This window comes from Triturus cristatus, chromosome 3_1 (assembly GCF_964204655.1).
Source record: "Triturus cristatus chromosome 3_1, aTriCri1.1, whole genome shotgun sequence".
Lineage (NCBI taxonomy): Eukaryota > Metazoa > Chordata > Amphibia > Caudata > Salamandridae > Triturus > Triturus cristatus.
Window position 1 is genome coordinate 1,104,841,112 of NC_140583.1, and position 19,070 is coordinate 1,104,860,181.

Consider the following 19,070-nt stretch of genomic DNA (forward strand, 5'->3'; position numbering starts at 1 on the left):
GACTATCTGTGGTGCCGGTTGGAATGCTAATGGGTCTTTAGTGGAGTGGATATCCAGTGCATGTATAAAAATTCACTAACCTTTTTTAAAGTTCACGGTGGAGAAGCGCAAGGTGGAAATAGTTGTTGTGCATGATTTCTGATAAATTCAAGCTATCAGTCAATTCTTTATAAATGTTGATGTGTCATATTGAAATGATGTTATTTTCATGTTTAGTTAATACAGTGGCCCCGAAGAAGGGTCGTCCAGTCCCGAAATGCATCGGGCAAAGGCAACTCTGTAAAGTGGAATGCACAGATGAAGATTGTTTTACTTCACTACAATAATGAAAGAATTATTTTAATTACATTTTTGTGACATTGTTGAAAAGGACAACACAGATTATGTACATTTCGATTGTTGTTTATAAACTGTGAAAAGTATATGTTGAACAAATGAATATATGATTTATTTGAAAAACTAATTGGCTGTTTGAAAATATTTTGGGGGAAATTTGTGCACATAATAATCATTGGAGATTGTTTAACCCATGTTCAGATCATTAACATTCAGGGGCCGATTCTGATACCGGCCGCAAAACGAACCGACCGACACGGACCCGGACCGAATACCGACTGACATGGACCAGCGCCGTACGATCCGTGCAGTATGATGCAGCGCAAGTGAATTACAACCGACACGTACGGAATACAAGCCGTATAACAGAGCCGTAGGGAAAATAGTGATCCGTCCGGAAAACCGATGCGAATTTCACCAACCGACACAAACTCAGAATGAACCCGACCGACCCTTACCCGTGATGTCCGATCCGCGCAGTATGATGCAATGCGTGTAAAACCAGACCGACTCGCACGGAGACCAAGCCGCATGACCGACACGCACAGAAAACCGGGCACACAAGCAATAGAGACCTTCGCGACCAACGCGTATCAAACACAGAAGATAGGCGAACGAGGCGGAGAAGCCCGCACAAGACAACAGCAGCGTCCATTTCCGTCACATGAACGTCTCCTTCATGCCTACAAAATCCAAAGGATAAAAGACAAAAAAAGGACCAAACAAGCAATGACAAAGCCAATAAATACCAAATAAAAAAACATGGGACAAAGACACACCCACAACTCCAACCATATAAAGGACTACAATCACTACCATCATCCCTTGCAAACAGGGGACACAGCCAGCAGCAAACACCATTGCACAGCAACCACAGACACACTCACAACTCACACATCACACAACCCACACACCATCAGCACCTCATCCAAAAGCACACACACATACAGCCAGCAAAACCAACACCAACCCACCCTCACTTGCACCCTCACACACACAACCCTCACCACCACCACCCATCACCATGCCCCCAAAGAAGAATCCAAAGTTCACAGATAGTGTTAGAAGTGCTGGTAGACGAGATCATCAGAGTAGAGCCACATTTGTTTGGTACATTGGTCCAAAGGACCCCCATGTCACAGAAAACCAAGATGTGGGCGAGGATTGTGGACAAGGTCAAGGCTCAAGCACCAGCAAGGCGCACAAAGGACGATATCCAGAACAGGTGGTATGACGTGCGCAGGAGGGTCAATAAACTCATCGAAAAAGATCACGCCCTGAGTCAGTGCACCGGTGGTGGCCCTCCTACCAAAACAGTCTACTTCAGGACCTGGGAGGAGAAGGTGCGGGACATCCTAACACCAGAGAGCGTCCATGGCCTAACAGACATCCCAGAGCCTGGTGAGTACACAAACAACATACCCAAGATTCTGTGGCAAGGGGACAGTGAAACCATGAACCGCAAGCAAAGCTACAGTAACCAATAGATAATCATACCAAGATGTTTATGCCAGTCAGACAAACACAATGCCTGCCATCTCATAGTGACTTGGAACTGTGTCATGACATGCACCAACCTACAAACAAACAGAGCAAGCCAGTGGCACAAAGCTAAATAGACACTGCCAGACAGTTTGTCACCACAAACACACTACCTCATCGTGCAGCTGACTGACAGGAAGGAATTTTGGGGATGCAGGTGAAGTGTGTGTATGCAAAAGCATGATGGGGCCTGTAGTCACAGAGAATGCTCGCCCTCCTGTTTGGCCCATCAAGACCTCAATGAAACATGCCCACATCACAGGGAGTGGAAAATGACTGACAAGATGGCAGACAGTGGGGAGCACAAGGCCCTGCTAGGGGTTGTGTGCAAATCAGAAGCAGGACACCACTGACTGACATCCTGAAAGACAACTTGCACGCCCTACAATGGAAGCACGTTTCATGATGGGAAGGAGGACTGACAGCCCTGACCATACTTACCAGCATGTGGAGACACACCCCTCAACACAAACTCCACACAACTCACCGGGTAGAATGCATTGACACACACCTCATTAAAATATCAGCAAAAGATACCCCATACTGGGTGCTGCTGTGTGAAGCACAGGGGCTCTCTTTGGACTTGTAGCCAAACAAATACCAGGATGTCACAGTCAGCTATCTTGCCATTGCTGTCACACCACCTCACAGGGAAGCAGAGTCAAGAGGAAGGAAGTATGTGCATGCTGGGAAGGGGGGTGTAACCAAGAGTATGATGGGAGTCACAGTCACAGACAATCTACACCCACCCACATTGCCCAGCAAGCTCACACTGAACCACACTCGCCTCACAGGGAGTGGGAAGGGACTGACAATCTGTCAGACACTGGGCTCTGTTGTGGGGAGCACAAGGCCATGCTGGGAAATGGCCAACCACAAACACCAGGACTGCACTGTCAGCCATCTTGCCATTGCTGTCACTCCCCCTCACAGGGAAGCCGAGTCAAGAGGAAGGGAGTATGTGCATGCTGGGAAGGGGGGTGTAGCCAAGAGTATGATGGGAGTCACAGTCACAGACAATCTACACCCACCCACATGGCCCAGCAAGCTCACACTGAACCATACTCACCTCACAGGGAGTGGGAAGGGACTGACAAGATGTCTGACACTGGGCTCTGTTGTGGGGAGCACAAGGCCATGCTGGGAAATGGCCAACCACAAACACTAGGACTGCACAGTCAGCCATCTTGCCATTGCTGTCACACCCCCTCACAGGGAAGCAGAGTCAAGAGGAAGGAAGTATGTGCATGCTGGGAAGAGGGTGTAGCCAAGAGTATGATGGGAGTCGCAGTCACAGACAATCTACACCCACCAACATGGCCCAGCAAGCTCACACTGAACCATACTCGCCTCACAAGGAGTGGGAAGGGACTGACAAGATGTCTGACACTGGGCTCTGTTGTGGGGAGCACAAGGTCATGCTGGGAAATGGCCAACAACAATATCAAACTCTGTCCGTGACAAGCTGGGAAAAAGCAATGTACAGGCAGGCATCTGTTCGAAAAGTAGAAAATGTCATGTTTGTGAACCATCAATGCATGTAGAAACATAACTCACATCGTGTGTCTCTTCCAAACACAAGTGGTGCTGGGCACCCAGCGCCAAATGATGAGGATTCCCCGGCCCAGACTCTGGCGGACACTGAGCTCTCTGGTCTGACTCACCCTCTGTCCTCTTCGGGTGACGACGACCAACCTGGCCCCTCCAGTGTGAGCCATCATGCAGCACCAGCAGCATCAACATCTGCACCCCCTGTACCCATGCCTCCAGCATCTGGACACCGACAGGGCACCCCCGCCAACACGGACAGACCAAGGCCAATGAACACCCACAGCACAGGGACACAGGACCCCCAGGAAGCTACAGCAAACACCACCAGCAACACCACCCAAGGGGTCCCAGTGTCACCTGAGTGTCCCGCCGCTGGTCCTGCCCATGTGGATAGGGGGGCTGAGAGGGGTAGGAGGCAGAGGGTGCACCTTGCAGAGGGGTCTGAACTGCATGATGACCCCCACCTGGCACGCATCATAGATGCGTACCAGGATAGCACTGGAGGATTTGGCCAGGTAGTGGGGATCCTCAAGGACATGCAACACAAGCAGGTCGCCCACCATGCCCTTACTGCGGTGCATCGGGACATACTCCAATGCCTCTGCCACATCAACACCAACCTGTCCACACCACCCTGTGTGGCCACAACATCTGTCGCAACACCATCTGCCAGTGCCACAGGGAGGGAGGAGGACTTTGGCGGAGAGTCCCCTGCACCGCAGAGGCCTGCACCTGAGGATCCCCCCCCCCGGAAGAAGAGGGGTCGTCCGAAGACGGACATGTGAGAGGCAGATGTCCCAGCACATCCCCCAGGGACTCTAAACCTGTTCTGGACAATGTTCTTTGTGCACAACCCGTTCACCTTGTCCAATCGCACACAACTCGCCCACATGACATGGAGGGTTCATGTTGGGCCAATGTAGCAGATGACTGTGGACTTTACTCTGGGCATTTCATCTACCAGCACTTTCAACTATAATGTGAACTTTGGATTCCAAAAACAATGTACAGCACCCACCATCCTGTGCACTTCCCTCACACATGTTTGAAAATAATCTCACCAGTACACCATACTTGCCTCTGTTGTGATTGCAACTTGTCATGTTCAGGGAGATGTCGATCTGCTACACAATACAGTGCATGCCAAATACTGCAACAATGTGACCAACGTAAGGTGAGTCATGGTGATGAGACACATGTGAGGGAGACACACCACTATGGCACCACAACACATACTCACCATGGCCATGTTACTCATCCCACATAATGATGTTGACCTGAAACACATTGGCATGCATAGACACAACACCAACCCCAGTCAGTGGTAACAAGCCCACAGGTGAGGTAAGCAGATGTCACTCAGATGTGGGAAGACAGACAACGCACATAACAAAGCGTAGCACATGTTCATTACACATCAGCAACACGTTTATTCCACAATAGTTGCACGGTAATACTACGTACCAGTGGACACACGCTCATAAAGTGTTGGAGAATTAAAGTCCAGGGATGTGTGGTACATCAGTTGATGGGAATTGACAACTTCCACACTGGTGTTGGCTTCTGGGTGTTTGGGGTTAGTGTTGGCCAAACAACAGGCAAAGTACCCTGGGAAGGACAGACAAAAAACACAGTCAAAAGCACAGCAGAACAGGAGAGAAATGCAATACACATGCAAAAAACATGTCGCAAGAAACCTACACAAAAACAAGTTAGCAGTACTACCATATTTTGGAGTACACACCACCTGAATAGCCACATCACTGCACACATCCAGTCAGGTGGCACACAGACACACTCAGACAGCAACAGAGCTGCCACAACACATTCCAGGCTACCTCCTTACATTCACATAACAACACTTGAAACTCACATTCAGCTGAAGAAGTTGTTGATGAGCTGTGAGCGGACGTCACCCTCATCCTCATCATCACTGGCATCTTGGCCCAGCCCGGGATCCTCCACAGGTGCCGGCGGTTGGTCATCGTCATCCTGGATAAGAGGCACCTCCTTCCGCACTGCCATGTTGTATAGCATGCAGCATAAAAGGATTATTTTGCACACCTTTGCAGGCTCATATGGGAGGGCCCCTCCGGTCTTGTCCAGGCGCCAAAAGCGGCTTTTAAGTAGGACAAATGTCCGCTCAATCACCCTCCTGCTCCGACCATGTGCCTCATTGTAGCGCAGCTCGGCTGGTGTCACAGGGTTCCTGAGGGGTGTCAGCAACCACAGCATGTTAGGGTATCCGGAGTCACCTACACACACAAAAATGAACAAGTAGCTGAGTTTTGTAGGAGTGCGGAACACAACATTGACAAACACACACAATGAGAAACAGTCAGTACACACCGACAAGCCAGGCATGCTGAGCTGGCATCTGTGACATCAGCGTTGCAATGCGACTACTCCTCATAATGTAGGTATCGTGCGCAGAACCAGGGAACCGTGCACACACATGTGTGATACACATGTCGGCAAGACATACCACCAGAACATTGATGGAGTGGTAGTGCTTCCTGTTCCGGCATGCCTGCTCATGTGCCTGTGGTGGTATCAGGGCCACATGTGTCCCATCAATAGATCCGATGACGTTCGGCATCCTCCCCAGTGTATAAAAGGCATCCTTTATCTCAGGGAGTTCAGCTGGGCTAGGGAACTTGATGTAAAGGTCTAGGAAATGCAACATCCCCACCAAGACATCGAATAGCACCCGACTAAACATCGTTTGCAACATACCACCAGCAGTAGCCACAGTGTACTGGAAGGTACCAGTAGCAGTGCTGTAGGGTATGTCCGGCCAGGTAGCAGATGTGGCGCCAACTGCTCCGCCAACTCCTCAATCAGTGGCCTGATGAAGCGGTACCGTCTGATGCAGTCGCGTTCCTGCATGGTTGCAAGGTCTGGGAACGGTCGATGGACAGCTGGTGCCCTGCAGTACAGAGATGCACAAAGGAAGATTGTCAGTTCATCCACCCATGTGGCCATGACCAGGCTCAATCGCACATGATAGATCATGACATTACATAATGTACTAAGGTGTGTGCTGTTGTGCATGGACACATATGTCACCTACATGACCACCACCTCACATCTCAATTCCACATGTCCACGAGTCCCATGTAGTGCAATGGCCAATCATCTGGCTGTGTCACCCAACCTATGTACTGCTGCAACCTTACAAACACACACCACAGTGACTAGTGAGGCCTGATGTTTCCCAGGCATCACAGATCTTTGCCATGCAGAAACCCAGGGTCCCTGTATTGCCACATCGACACTGGCATGGACATAGCGTATCATGTACACACCACAAGGCAAGCGTAAGTCCCACAGGTAGTGGCCACTGTTGTTCCTGCCGGCCCTACATGTACGTCTCTTAGACACACACACACACCATCAAGGTTGATGCATACACCACATGGATGTGGAGACTGGCACCCATTGGGCACATTTGATCAGACACATCTGAGACACAACATGCACACAGACTGTGGGTGCACATCAGTATTGTGGCTACAGGTCTCACTGTGACGTACATACCATCACCCCCTGGACTCAGGGTGTATGTGACATGCCCCAAATATATCCAACATGAAACTGTGTCCGTGACTCATGCCCATTACTGTACAATTGCACATCACAGTGGTAATGTGCACAACAAACAAAGGATTCTGCCCCCATGTACACGTGCACAGCCTGGGAGTGGCTGCACAAAAGTGCCACCCAACAAACCATATGTGGCCCCCCAAACACCCAGGGAATGCAGCCTTACATGCCATGGGACAATGTGTGGCCAATGCTGTAGTGTGGTAGGTGTGCACAGCTGTCCCTGGCCAGTAAATGTGTGTTGCATCCATAGAATAGTCATACCAATGAGGTCCGACGCGGGTGACAATGCATACGCCTTGCACGGTTCAAGACCGAGCCGTGCGTACGCTTTGTCATTGAATGCAATGAGGTCCGACGCGGGTGCCAATGCGTACGCATTACACGGTTCATGACCGACCCGTGCGTACGCTTTGTCATTGAATGCAATGAGGTCCGACGCGGGTGACAATGCGTACGCCTTGCACGGTTCAGGACCGAGCTGTGTGTACGCTTTGTCATTGAATGCAATGAGGTCCGACGCGGGTGACAATGCGTATGCCTTGCACGGTTCAGGACCGAGCAGTGCGTACGCTTTGTCATTGAATGCAATGAGGTCCGACGCGGGTGACAATGCGTTCGCATTGCACAGTTCATGACCGAGCCTTGTGTACGCTTTGTCATTGAATGCAATGAGGTCTGACGCGGGTGACAATGCGTACGCATTGCACGGTTCAGGACCGAGCCGTGCGTACGCTTTGTCATTGAATGCAATGAGGTCCGACGCGGGTGACAATGCGTACGCCTTGCAAGGTTCATGACCGAGCCGTGCATATGCTTTGTCATTGAATGCAATGAGGTTCGACGTGGGCGACAATGCGTACGCATTGCACAGATAATGACCGAGCCGTGCGTACGCTTTGTCATTGAATGCAATGAGGTCCGACGCGGGTGACAATGCGTACGCCTTGCACGGTTCAGGACCGAGCCTTGCGTACGCTTTGTCATTGAATGCAATGAGGTCCGACGCGGGTGACTATCATGCATAAGCGTCAGGCAGGCATGGACCGAGACAGGCATACGCCTTGGCCATTGAATCGTATGGAGACGGGTGCATGTGTATTTCAAAAATACGCGTTGTACAGTCAGTTGAACGAGCCGGGCGCACCCATTGGCTCCGGACTGTCATGGAGACCGATGCGGATTCAAAACTTGTACGAGTTGTGCATCGGGACATACTCCAATGCCTCTGCCACATGAACACCAACATGTCCACACCACCCTGTGTGGCCACAACATCTGTCGCAACACCATCTGCCAGTGCCACAGGGAGGGAGGAGGACTTTGGCGGAGAGTCCCCTGCACCGCAGAGGCCTGCACCTGAGGATCCCCCCCCCCCGGAAGAAGAGGGGTCGTCCGAAGACGGACATGTGAGAGGCAGATGTCCCAGCACATCCCCCAGGGACTCTAAACCTGTTCTGGACAATGTTCTTTGTGCACAACCCGTTCACCTTGTCCAATCGCACACAACTCGCCCACATGACATGGAGGGTTCATGTTGGGCCAATGTAGCAGATGACTGTGGACTTTACTCTGGGCATTTCATCTACCAGCACTTTCAACTGTAATGTGAACTTTGGATTCCAAAAACAATGTACAGCACCCACCATCCTGTGCACTTCCCTCACACATGTTTGAAAATAATCTCACCAGTACACCATACTTGCCTCTGTTGTGATTGCAACTTGTCATGTTCAGGGAGATGTCGATCTGCTACACAATACAGTGCATGCCAAATACTGCAACAATGTGACCAACGTAAGGTGAGTCATGGTGATGTGACACATGTGAGGGAGACACACCACTATGGCACCACAACACATACTCACCATGGCCATGTTACTCATCCCACATAATGATGTTGACCTGAAACACATTGGCATGCATAGACACAACATCAACCCCAGTCAGTGGTAACAAGCCCACAGGTGAGGTAAGCAGATGTCACTCAGATGTGGGAAGACAGACAACGCACATAACAAAGCGTAGCACATGTTCATTACACATCAGCAACACGTTTATTCCACAATAGTTGCACGGTAATACTACGTACCAGTGGACACACGCTCATAAAGTGTTGGAGAATTAAAGTCCAGGGATGTGTGGTACATCAGTTGATGGGAATTGACAACTTCCACACTGGTGTTGGCTTCTGGGTGTTTGGGGTTAGTGTTGGCCAAACAACAGGCAAAGTACCCTGGGAAGGACAGACAAAAAACACAGTCAAAAGCACAGCAGAACAGGAGAGAAATGCAATACACATGCAAAAAACATGTCGCAAGAAACCTACACAAAAACAAGTTAGCAGTACTACCATATTGTGGAGTACACACCACCTGAATAGACACATCACTGCACACATCCAGTCAGGTGGCACACAGACACACTCAGACAGCAACAGAGCTGCCACAACACATTCCAGGCTACCTCCTTACATTCACATAACAACACTTGAAACTCACATTCAGCTGAAGAAGTTGTTGATGAGCTGTGAGCGGACGTCACCCTCATCCTCATCATCACTGGCATCTTGGCCCAGCCCGGGATCCTCCACAGGTGCCGGCGGTTGGTCATCGTCATCCTGGATAAGAGGCACCTCCTTCCGCACTGCCATGTTGTAAAGCATGCAGCATACAAGGATTATTTTGCACACCTTTGCAGGCTCATATGGGAGGGCCCCTCCGGTCTTGTCCAGGCAGCAAAAGCGGCTTTTAAGTAGGCCAAATGTCCGCTCAATCACCCTCCTGCTCCGACCATGTGCCTCATTGTAGCGCAGCTCGGCTGGTGTCACAGGGTTCCTGAGGGGTGTCAGCAACCACAGCATGTTAGGGTATCCGGAGTTACCTACACACACAAAAATGAACAAGTAGCTGAGTTTTGTAGGAGTGCGGAACACAACATTGACAAACACACACAATGAGAAACAGTCAGTACACACCGACAAGCCAGGCATGCTGAGCTGGCATCTGTGACATCAGCGTTGCAATGCGACTACTCCTCATAATGTAGGTATCGTGCGCAGAACCAGGGAACCGTGCACACACATGTGTGATACACATGTCGGCAAGACATACCACCAGAGCATTGATGGAGTGGTAGTGCTTCCTGTTCCGGCATGCCTGCTCATGTGCCTGTGGTGGTATCAGGGCCACATGTGTCCCATCAATAGATCCGATGACGTTCGGCATCCTCCCCAGTGTATAAAAGGCATCCTTTATCTCAGGGAGTTCAGCTGGGCTAGGGAACTTGATGTAAAGGTCTAGGAAATGCAACATCTCCACCAAGACATCGAATAGCACCCGACTAAACATCGTTTGCAACATACCACCAGCAGTAGCCACAGTGTACTGGAAGGTACCAGTAGCAGTGCTGTAGGGTATGTCCGGCCAGGTAGCAGATGTGGCGCCAACTGCTCCGCCAACTCCTCAATCAGTGGCCTGATGAAGCGGTACCGTCTGATGCAGTCGCGTTCCTGCATGGTTGCAAGGTCTGGGAACGGTCGATGGACAGCTGGTGCCCTGCAGTACAGAGATGCACAAAGGAAGATTGTCAGTTCATCCACCCATGTGGCCATGACCAGGCTCAATCGCACATGATAGATCATGACATTACATAATGTACTAAGGTGTGTGCTGTTGTGCATGGACACATATGTCACCTACATGACCACCACCTCACATCTCAATTCCACATGTCCACGAGTCCCATGTAGTGCAATGGCCAATCATCTGGCTGTGTCACCCAACCTATGTACTGCTGCAACGTTACAAACACACACCACAGTGACTAGTGAGGCCTGATGTTTCCCAGGCATCACAGATCTTTGCCATGCAGAAACCCAGGGTCCCTGTATTGCCACATCGACACTGGCATGGACATAGCGTATCATGTACACACCACAAGTCAAGTGTTAGTCCCACAGGTAGTGGCCACTGTTGTTCCTGCCGGCCCTACATGTACGTCTCTTAGACACACACACACACCATCAAGGTTGATGCATACACCACATGGATGTGGAGACTGGCACCCATTGGGCACATTTGATCAGACACATCTGAGACACAACATGCACACAGACTGTGGGTGCACATCAGTATTGTGGCTACAGGTCTCACTGTGAGGTACATACCATCACCCCCTGGACTCAGGGTGTATGTGACATGCCCCAAACATATCCAACATGAAACTGTGTCCGTGACTCATGCCCATTACTGTACAATTGCACATCACAGTGGTAATGTGCACAACAAACAAAGGATTCTGCCCCCATGTACACGTGCACAGCCTGGGAGTGGCTGCACAAAAGTGCCACCCAACAAACCATATGTGGCCCCCCAAACACCCAGGGAATGCAGCCTTACATGCCATGGGACAATGTGTGGCCAATGCTGTAGTGTGGTAGGTGTGCACAGCTGTCCCTGGCCAGTAAATGTGTGTTGCATCCGTAGAATAGTCATACCAATGAGGTCCGACGCGGGTGACAATGCATATGCCTTGCACGGTTCAAGACCGAGCCGTGCGTACGCTTTGTCATTGAATGCAATGAGGTCCGACGCGGGTGCCAATGCGTACGCATTACACGGTTCATGACCGACCCGTGCGTACGCTTTGTCATTGAATGCAATGAGGTCCGACGCGGGTGACAATGCGTACGCCTTGCACGGTTCAGGACCGAGCTGTGCGTATGCTTTGTCATTGAATGCAATGAGGTCCGACGCGGGTGACAATGCGTATGCCTTGCACGATTCAGGACCGAGCCGTGCGTACGCTTTGTCATTGAATGCAATGAGGTCCGACGCGGGTGACAATGCGTTCGCATTGCACGGTTCATGACCGAGCCTTGTGTACGCTTTGTCATTGAATGCAATGAGGTCCGACGCGGGTGACAATGCGTACGCATTGCACGGTTCAGGACCGAGCCGTGCGTACGCTTTGTCATTGAATGCAATGAGGTCCGACGCGGGTGACAATGCGTACGCCTTGCACGGTTCATGACCGAGCCGTGCATATGCTTTGTCATTGAATGCAATGAGGTTCGACGTGGTTGACAATGCGTACGCATTGCACAGATCATGACCGAGCCGTGCGTACGCTTTGTCATTGAATGCAATGAGGTCCGACGCGGGTGACAATGCGTACGCCTTGCACGGTTCAGGACCGAGCCGTGTGTACGCTTTGTCATTGAATGCAATGAGGTCCGACGCGGGTGACTATCATGCATAAGCGTCAGGCAGGCATGGACCGAGACAGGCATACGCCTTGGCCATTGAATCGTATGGAGACGGGTGCATGTGTATTTCCAAAATACGCGTTGTACAGTCAGTTGAACGAGCCGGGCGCACCCATTGGCTCCGGACTGTCAGGGAGACCGATGCGGATTCAAAACTTGTACGAGTTGTGCATCGGGACATACTCCAATGCCTCTGCCACATCAACACCAACCTGTCCACACCACCCTGTGTGGCCACAACATCTGTCGCAACACCATCTGCCAGTGCCACAGGGAGGGAGGAGGACTTTGGCGGAGAGTCCCCTGCACCGCAGAGGCCTGCACCTGAGAATCCCCCCCCACGGAAGAAGAGGGGTCGTCCGAAGACGGACATGTGAGAGGCAGATGTCCCAGCACATCCCCCAGGGACTCTAAACCTGTTCTGGACAATGTTCTTTGTGCACAACCCGTTCACCTTGTCCAATCGCACACAACTCGCCCACATGACATGGAGGGTTCATGTTGGGCCAATGTAGCAGATGACTGTGGACTTTACTCTGGGCATTTCATCTACCAGCACTTTCAACTCTAATGTGAACTTTGGATTCCAAAAACAATGTACAGCACCCACCATCCTGTGCACTTCCCTCACACATGTTTGAAAATAATCTCACCAGTACACCATACTTGCCTCTGTTGTGATTGCAACTTGTCATGTTCAGGGAGATGTCGATCTGCTACACAATACAGTGCATGCCAAATACTGCAACAATGTGGCCAACGTAAGGTGAGTCATGGTGATGTGACACATGTGAGGGAGACACACCACTATGGCACCACAACACATACTCACCATGGCCATGTTACTCATCCCACATAATGATGTTAACCTGAAACACATTGGCATGCATAGACACAACACCAACCCCAGTCAGTGGTAACAAGCCCACAGGTGAGGTAAGCAGATGTCACTCAGATGTGGGAAGACAGACAACGCACATAACAAAGCGTAGCACATGTTCATTACACATCAGCAACACGTTTATTCCACAATAGTTGCACGGTAATACTACGTACCAGTGGACACACGGTCATTAAGTGTTGGAGAATTAAAGTCCAGGGATGTGTGGTACATCAGTTGATGGGAATTGACAACTTCCACACTGGTGTTGGCTTCTGGGTGTTTGGGGTTAGTGTTGGCCAAACAACAGGCAAAGTACCCTGGGAAGGACAGACAAAAAACACAGTCAAAAGCACAGCAGAACAGGAGAGAAATGCAATACACATGCAAAAAACATGTCGCAAGAAACCTACACAAAAACAAGTTAGCAGTACTACCATATTGTGGAGTACACACCACCTGAATAGACACATCACTGCACACATCCAGTCAGGTGGCACACAGACACACTCAGACAGCAACAGAGCTGCCACAACACATTCCAGGCTACCTCCTTACATTCACATAACAACACTTGAAACTCACATTCAGCTGAAGAAGTTGTTGATGAGCTGTGAGCGGACGTCACCCTCATCCTCATCATCACTGGCATCTTGGCCCAGCCCGGGATCCTCCACAGGTGCCGGCGGTTGGTCATCGTCATCCTGGATAAGAGGCACCTCCTTCCGCACTGCCATGTTGTATATCATGCAGCATACAAGGATTATTTTGCACACCTTTGCAGGCTCATATGGGAGGGCCCCTCCGGTCTTGTCCAGGCAGCAAAAGCGGCTTTTAAGTAGGCCAAATGTCCGCTCAATCACCCTCCTGCTCCGACCATGTGCCTCATTGTAGCGCAGCTCGGCTGGTGTCACAGGGTTCCTGAGGGGTGTCAGCAACCACAGCATGTTAGGGTATCCGGAGTCACCTACACACACAAAAATGAACAAGTAGCTGAGTTTTGTAGGAGTGCGGAACACAACATTGACAAACACACACAATCAGAAACAGTCAGTACACACCGACAAGCCAGGCATGCTGAGCTGGCATCTGTGACATCAGCGTTGCAATGCGACTACTCCTCATAATGTAGGTATCGTGCGCAGAACCAGGGAACCGTGCACACACATGTGTGATACACATGTCGGCAAGACATACCACCAGAGCATTGATGGAGTGGTAGTGCTTCCTGTTCCGGCATGCCTGCTCATGTGCCTGTGGTGGTATCAGGGCCACATGTGTCCCATCAATAGATCCGATGACGTTCGGCATCCTCCCCAGTGTATAAAAGGCATCCTTTATCTCAGGGAGTTCAGCTGGGCTAGGGAACTTGATGTAAAGGTCTAGGAAATGCAACATCCCCACCAAGACATCGAATAGCACCCGACTAAACATCGTTTGCAACATACCACCAGCAGTAGCCACAGTGTACTGGAAGGTACCAGTAGCAGTGCTGTAGGGTATGTCCGACCAGGTAGCAGATGTGGCGCCAACTGCTCCGCCAACTCCTCAATCAGTGGCCTGATGAAGCGGTACCGTCTGATGCAGTCGCGTTCCTGCATGGTTGCAAGGTCTGGGAACGGTCGATGGACAGCTGGTGCCCTGCAGTACAGAGATGCACAAAGGAAGATTGTCAGTTCATCCACCCATGTGGCCATGACCAGGCTCAATCGCACATGATAGATCATGACATTACATAATGTACTAAGGTGTGTGCTGTTGTGCATGGACACTTATGTCACCTACATGACCACCACCTCACATCTCAATTCCCGATGTCCACGAGTCCCATGTAGTGCAATGGCCAATCATCTGGCTGTGTCACCCAACCTATGTACTGCTGCAACGTTACAAACACACACCACAGTGACTAGTGAGGCCTGATGTTTCCCAGGCATCACAGTTCTTTGCCATGCAGAAACCCAGGGTCCCTGTATTGCCACATCGACACTGGCATGGACATAGCGTATCATGTACACACCACAAGGCAAGCGTAAGTCCCACAGGTAGTGGCCACTGTTGTTCCTGCCGGCCCTACATGTACGTCTCTTAGACACACACACACACCATCAAGGTTGATGCATACACCACATGGATGTGGAGACTGGCACCCATTGGGCACATTTGATCAGACACATCTGAGACACAACATGCACACAGACTGTGGGTGCACATCAGTATTGTGGCTACAGGTCTCACTGTGACGTACATACCATCACCCCCTGGACTCAGGGTGTATGTGACATGCCCCAAACATATCCAACATGAAACTGTGTCCGTGACTCATGCCCATTACTGTACAATTGCACATCACAGTGGTAATGTGCACAACAAACAAAGGATTCTGCCCCCATGTACACGTGCACAGCCTGGGAGTGGCTGCACAAAAGTGCCACCCAACAAACCATATGTGGCCCCCCAAACACCCAGGGAATGCAGCCTTACATGCCATGGGACAATGTGTGGCCAATGCTGTAGTGTGGTAGGTGTGCACAGCTGTCTCTGGCCAGTAAATGTGTGTTGCATCCGTAGAATAGTCATACCAATGAGGTCCGACGCGGGTGACAATGCATACGCCTTGCACGGTTCAAGACCGAGCCGTGCGTACGCTTTGTCATTGAATGCAATGAGGTCCGACGCGGGTGCCAATGCGTACGCATTACACGGTTCATGACCGACCCGTGCGTACGCTTTGTCATTGAATGCAATGAGGTCCGACGCGGGTGACAATGCGTACGCCTTGCACGGTTCAGGACCGAGCTGTGCGTACGCTTTGTCATTGAATGCAATGAGGTCCGACGCGGGTGACAATGCGTATGCCTTGCACGGTTCAGGACCGAGCCGTGCGTACGCTTTGTCATTGAATGCAATGAGGTCCGACGCGGGTGACAATGCGTTCGCATTGCACGGTTCATGACCGAGCCTTGTGTACGCTTTGTCATTGAATGCAATGAGGTCCGACGCGGGTGACAATGCGTACGCATTGCACGGTTCAGGACCGAGCCGTGCGTACGCTTTGTCATTGAATGCAATGAGGTCCGACGCGGGTGACAATGCGTACGCCTTGCACGGTTCATGACCGAGCCGTGCATATGCTTTGTCATTGAATGCAGTGAGGTTCGACGTGGGTGACAATGCGTACGCATTGCACAGATCATGACCGAGCCGTGCGTACGCTTTGTCATTGAATGCAATGAGGTCCGACGCGGGTGACAATGCGTACGCCTTGCACGGTTCAGGACCGAGCCGTGCGCACGCTTTGTCATTGAATGCAATGAGGTCCGACGCGGGTGACTATCATACATAAGCGTCAGGCAGGCATGGACCGAGACAGGCATACGCCTTGGCCATTGAATCGTATGGAGACGGGTGCATGTGTATTTCCAAAATACGCGTTGTACAGTCAGTTGAACGAGCCGGGCGCACCCATTGGCTCCGGACTGTCATGGAGACTGATGCGGATTCAAAACTTGTACGAGTTGTGCACTGGAAATTCAGTTGGATGCCTACAACAATGTTGCAATTTCAAGTGTTTCATGAAGGGGAAGATTTGAACGATGCGGAAGGCGTGTACGAGTCTTATATTTAAATGGATTGGCCAGATTCATAGAATGCAACCGTGTTGGACCTATCACTTTAGACACATGGCACAGATTCTGCCTCTGCAGCACAGATATAAGGCTGGCTGGCCCCCAGGGAGCTCACTTGCCTGCACTACATGCTAGTGGACCACATCCCTGCTACCACTGCTGCTGTCTCTGCATCCTCTGGCTCCTGCTATGACACGTACTCTGGAGAGGGCCCCAGCCTTCACTGAGGAGGAGAACCAGGCCCTGCTGGACGGGCTCCTTCCACAGTACAGCAAGCTCTATGGGAAACCAGGGGAGCAGGTGAGAGTGCAGTCCACTGCCTTCCTAATTATGCATGTTGTCTGACTAGCAGGACTAGCAGTGTGTACACCAGTGGCAGGCATTCTCACTGACTACTTTCATGACCCAAAGTGTGTAGGTACATGTAATGAACAGGTGTCCTGCTGCTAAAGTGCTTTTTCCTTCCCCATGGTTGCACTACCTGTGTAACTCATTTCCCTTTGTGATGATGACATGTATATCCAAATGTGTGCTGCACAAATCTGGGGCATGTGTGTTAATGTACTTTTCACTTTGTCATCCTCACAGGTTGATGCCCACCAGAAGCAGGAGATATGTATGACCATCTCCCGGGCTGTTGGTTCGATGGGGGTCTACAAGCGCCGGATCCGCAACTGCCAGAAGAGGTGGCAGGACCTTCAGGCCTGGACCCGGAGGATAGCTAGAGTCCAGCTGAAGCTGTCACCTCCACGCAGGAGGGGCGAACACTGGACCCTGACCCCCCCACATGCTCTGGATACTGGCGGTGGTCTTCCTGGACCTGGATAGGCAGCTGAAGGCCAGACAGCAGCAGGAAGGGGGTAAGTCCATGCCTAATCTGTGTACTATGTCTGACATGCCAATTGCAGTCTTTTGGCCTGGTCACACTTCCACATTACGTAGGTCTTGTAGTCCAATACTCAGGTCCCTCAATTGTGTGATGCACCCTCCTCATCTGTTCCACAGGTGTGGCCCCTACAGTCTGTTGCTTGTGTCACTAGGGCACTGTGTCCCTGCAGTCAGCTATGCTTCATCTACCAGACAGCATCTGTGCCCGTGACTCTGGTGTGTGTTTCATGGGTGGGTCAATTGTTTACCCAATGCCTGAGATCTGACATGTGATCTGTGTGTGCCCTTGAGATGTGTTCCAATTAATGGTCTGACTCGCCACATGTGGCTGGGGTATTCCAAACAAACCCATGCAGCAGGGGACTCCAATTTTGGAGCCTCAGGAGTATGTATATCAAGTATGTCACACTTGCTTAGCCACCCCACTACTGTCCAGGGCCAAACACTGTTTCATGTAGACCTGGCTTGTCATGGCTCCTCAAGGGCATTTAGAAACACTCTGTAATCCCACTCCTGTGTATCAAATAACAGCTTGTGCTTAGTGACATGTGCCCTCAGGTGTCTGCCTCTGTGTCATTAGGGTGTGGCTTGTTATTACGTACAACTGGGGTGTCCATGATTCAGAGGGTCAGCATGACATCTGAGATGTGACTGTGAGAGACAAGAACTGTGTGACATATAGGTGTGTGATCATCTGACAGCGCACAATGGTGTATGCAACTGTGTCCTTCATGCAGCTGGGTTACATGTAGGCCTGGGCAAAAATTTCGTTCCGTTCGCGGAAATTGCGATAATTTGACATTTTTGCGTTCCGCGGAGAGCGCGAAGATGTCAAAAATTCCGGTTTCCGCAGCTTGGCGATAATTTGTTTCTTGCTCGCGCTGTAAAATGATACATTCTCGCGCGCGCGCGATCGCCTTACCTGATTCCCTGCGTTCGCCGACAAGTTTTCTTGATCCGGTCGCGTTCTCCATGAGATGTTGTATTGTTTTTAGCCATTTGCGCTGTCTCGCGACAGTTCGCGCCCGCAGTGACGTCATGCGTCGCGCGATCACGTCTTTCTTCTCGCGATCATGCACCGCGAGAACAACTCAAAACAAGATGGCCGCGCCCGCAAGCAGCCACATGGGTAAGTTGGCGACCCGCAACCATGCAGAAAATCGCGCGAACATGCCGGAAAAAAACTTCCGCATCTTCGCGATATTTCTGCTTGTTTGCGATAATTTTAAACATTCTCGCGATAATTTGCGAAGGTTAATTCCGCAAATTCCGCCCACCCCTAGTTACATGCATGGCAGACTGTGATGTGTTAATGTACAGGGAGTTGTGTTTGCAGAGACTCATATGTCTGATTTACATGATGTGGGGT